Genomic DNA, 4,517 nt, shown 5'->3' with positions numbered 1-4,517 from the left:
CGAGCGAGCCGTCTCGCCTATGGCTGTGTGCTGCTGCAAATGCGCTTTACAATAATTCAAAATTAAGGATAATTTTTTGCTTCAGTATTTCGTGAAAAGAGACTTTTCCCGTAGCGTCTTAGCTAAGACGCAGTACTCGTTCCCTCTTCTAGAGAGAACCGAGGTTACGTTAGTAACCGAGTACGTTTTCCTTAGTTGGGGACAATTAATATCAAGCGATATCATTGACTTGATTGCACAGAGGGACGATACATCACTGAATCAATGATGAACTGACTTTAACTGAAAACTGAGTGTTTACTGTTATCCCTTTGCATTATTAGACACTTTTCCTATTTAATACTGTAAAGCTGCTATGATGCAGTATTTGATCAATATGACAGGCTTTTTACTCATAATACATGGAAAATACAGCTGCAAACGGACTTTGCTTTTCCATTTGAAATTTGGCAGTCACTGTGCATTCATGAAAACTGAAACAGTAATTTTTGTTCAGTGTTTTTTAAACAGTGTTTTTGTTCAAGATTTGCAATTGTGTTTGGATTATGTGACAATATGTCACATGTGGAAAACGCAATTGAAAATATACCTAGCAAATCCTTTTGAAAATTTTCAAAAGTACACTGTACACTGTTCTCAGGTGTAGATCTTTGCTTCAAAGTTTTCTAAGTGTTTGACAATAGTTCACCTAAAAATTAAAATTGTCATTAATTATTCACCCTGGTCTGAAAGCTCTTGAATTTCATCTAAAATATCTTAATTTGTGTTCTGAAGATGAACGAAGGTCTTATGGGTTTGTAACGACATGAAGTTGAGTAATAAATGACAGAATTTTCATTTTTCATATGTTGAACTACCCTAAGCAGTGCACATTTACCTACATAGGAGTCTTTATATACTTTATATAAATTTTAGGACATCTTTAAATGATTTTACATTTAAATTAAAAAAAATTTAATTGTCAATGTCATTTCACTGTATTTAAATTGCTAAACATGTCAAAATGTAATAGTTAAACAGCTAGAAAGGTCATTCAGAAATAATTTTCTTATTTATTGCAACTGTAATCCTGTGATTTAAAAAAAAAAAATTGCATTTGCTGGAAACAAAAAAAAGGTAAATTGCATGTTGTTTGTCATTGGTACACATTTGTGAATGTTAGATGGAATTAAACATATTTTTTAACAGTCTAAATAACCTGTATTCTTCATTGTTTATTAATCCATGATTGCTTTAAGCAAAAATGAAATTATGAGAATAACCCAGCAAGAATAACCCAGAATCATAAAAATGCAAACACACAAATGGTAAAAATGACCCTTATCTTGGGTTTTCTCAATAACCCAGCATGCTGGGTTAAAATGTGTAAACCAGCATGCTGGGTTACTTTAAACCAGCACGTGTTCTGTCCAATATTTACCCAGTGCTGGGTTGCCAATTGGGTTATTTTTAACCCAGCCATTTTTAGAGTGTAGATGTGATGTGTGCCTCTTTGTATTCACTAGACAACTGGAAACCCCGCAATTGAAAAGAACCATCCATCATACTGTGACAACAGAGTCCATGCTACATTTTTGACATTATATTCTAGTTACTTTGTCTATTTTTTTTCCCATCAAATGAAAATAGTTCCAAACATAATAAGAGAAGCAGGCTTACCATTGTTCTTCTCTGTACCTGGGCAACACACAACAGTTCCTGTGTGAATCTGTGTTTTTGAATGAAACGTAAACGATTCAGTGATTTGTCCCTGATTTAATGAAGTGTTTTGTGCTCCTGAATAAACCAGAGTTTTTGAACAAAGAGTGTTTGAACAAATCGGGTGAGTACATTCAGTTACTGTTTTAAGTGAATCAACTGAGTATATGATTCAGTGACTCATTGCTGAATGGATTAATTGTTTTGAGTGTTTCAGTTAAATGATTCATTGAATCACTCCAAAAGAAAGCAACGTTTCATTCCTAAATAAAATAGGGGTTTTAAACAAATCATTTGAGTGCATAATTCAATGACTCACTTGTTTCAATCTTCAATGAATGATTAATGGAATCACTCCATAAAACCCAGTAACCGCACTTGTGGCCTGCTTACTTCTTACATGACATATTTCCTGTATTGGGGATTCGGGATATGCTTAGCTTCAAATAGTCAAAATTCTGCTACAAGCTTTGGCAATTGTTACACTTGGGAGAGCATTTGTTTGTTTTTGAATAAAACAATATTTTTGAATGAATCGGTTGAGTAAATGATTCAGATGGTTCATTCATAAAGACAGCAGCTTGCAATGATGCAATCTTCAGAAACAGGTACTAGAAAATCTAATTTGGTATAAATTGACAATATCAGCTATTGAAGAAAAGTAAAAAAAGAAACATAAAGATAAGGATGGAATTGGAAAAATGTGTGCCTCTATTCCCTGCACTTTTCTTCAGAGGATTCATAAAATATCACCTGGCTTCATACCTGGCCCTCCCTAAAGTGGTAATGTGTCAGATCAGAACAGTTGCCAAGAGCTGTGGAGAGAGGAAGAAGAGGAGGTGAAGTAAAGGGCGGGATGTGATCAAACAGCTCATTCTTCCCAGATCAATCAGGAAAAGTCTGATTAATGCAAGCAGTGTTAGTTTGGCATGAGTCTTAGGTGTGTATGTGTGTGTTAGTGTCTGTGAGCTTTGTGTGACTGTGCAACATCTGCACAGAGGGCAAGTAACCCAGCAGATCTCTCGCCTAAATCAAGCACAAACTGTTAAGCACAGGATGCAACAGTGATTGCATCCTGTTTTTTAATCAGATTGGGTTGAGGTTCTTTATTTCTTTCTTTTTTTTTGAAAATCAAACTTAAAAGGATTGTTTACCCAAACATATCCTAAAAACTCACATCATCATTTACTCACCCTCATGTCTTTCCCAACCTGTGTGCTGTTTTGTTGCTGGCTCTATGAGCTAGAAATCTACCATATTAAAGAACCAAAACTGTTTGGTTACCAACATTCTTCAAAATATCTTCTTTTGTGTTTAACAGAAGAAAAAAATGCACAGATTTGGAACAACACGAGTTTCATTTTTGGATGGACTATCCTTTTAAGATGGAGACCTTTAAAACATCATATCAATTTCATTAGAGAGATTTTTTTAGTTTTTCGTATGAATCACAGTGCCAAAGAATTTTGCCGTATGTTAAGTATGCTGACACAGACAGAGTAATAAAAAGGAAGAAGAAAAATAGTAAGCAATTGCAATTAAAACGCCCACGTAAACATACCACATTATGAGCAATAAAACCATGGCGCATACCCATAACTCTTTAAACTGTTAGTGGATTACCATATGTCATCAGAGTACACAAACATCGATAAGTAGGCCTATTCTAGCTGCCCTACTACAACACGTTGTACTTGTGCAAATAAAATCAACTGCACATTTGTTCATGTTTTCTGTACATACAGAATTCATGATTTCAAGAGAAATGTTACATAGTAATGCCCACAAAAATGCTTGTTCTCATACCACCGCTGAGTGTTTATGTGTAAGTTATGAGCAGGATTCAGCTGTGTTGGGCGGTAACCTCCATCTTGCTAAGTGAAGGTGTGTCTGTGTTTACAGAGGCACCTGTGACACATGAAATATTCATATCTGGAAGAGGAATAAAAAAAATGCCATCCAAAAAGTGAGAACAAGAGATTTACACACTTTCTGCTAGCTGTAAAAAGCAGCTACATTTTTATATGTATATATAACAGGGCATACATTTAAAAAAAAGCATAAAACGGGGAAATCCCAGTTACTTTCAACTAGTTGACCAGCACCTTTTATTTATGTAACAGCAATAGTTTTATTTATATAATGTATAGAATATATAGGTATGTATAGCAAATAATTGTGCAGACAGACAGAGAACAAGAAGCATTTAAATTATTCTTTTAGACACCTTGAACAATTTTTAGAAGACCTTTTTTTTTTTGTAGAGATCAGGGCACAGCTTCAAATGAGTGTGCGATCAGCATTATATAATATCAAAAGAAAACAATTGTTTTACATGCGATTCAGAAAATACATCTGTCAAACAAATTATAACTGTCTCCATATATAATTCAATATTATTAATAAGGGAGGTATTAATGAGCTCTATGTAGCAAGGAGTGATGTACACCTAAATTTGTACATATTAGCCCTTACTATATTATTTCATTAGATTGTACTTCATTATTAACTGGTTATGACAATAGTGGAATTGGATCTGGAATCAAAGAAAAGCATGTGTTGATAGCCAGTCTACCACACAAAAGCGAAATTTGAGACATAAGCGGCAACCCACCCCTGTTAAAGTTTTTTTTCTGACTAAATAAATGGCTTTTGCCCTCCTTAATAAGTTCACTGCATTGGCAAACATTGATTGCCAATTAAGCCTAAAAATTAAACATAAAACACATTGACTGAGGAATCCGCTGAGCGGAGCAGAGCACAGCGTTGAGTGAAAGTCATGGGGAAAAAACTCCTTCGCTTTTACACCTTTACAGTTT

Source organism: Carassius carassius, chromosome 23 (genome assembly GCF_963082965.1).
Source record: "Carassius carassius chromosome 23, fCarCar2.1, whole genome shotgun sequence".
Classification (NCBI taxonomy): domain Eukaryota; kingdom Metazoa; phylum Chordata; class Actinopteri; order Cypriniformes; family Cyprinidae; genus Carassius; species Carassius carassius.
Note: the sequence above shows the minus strand (reverse complement) of the source record.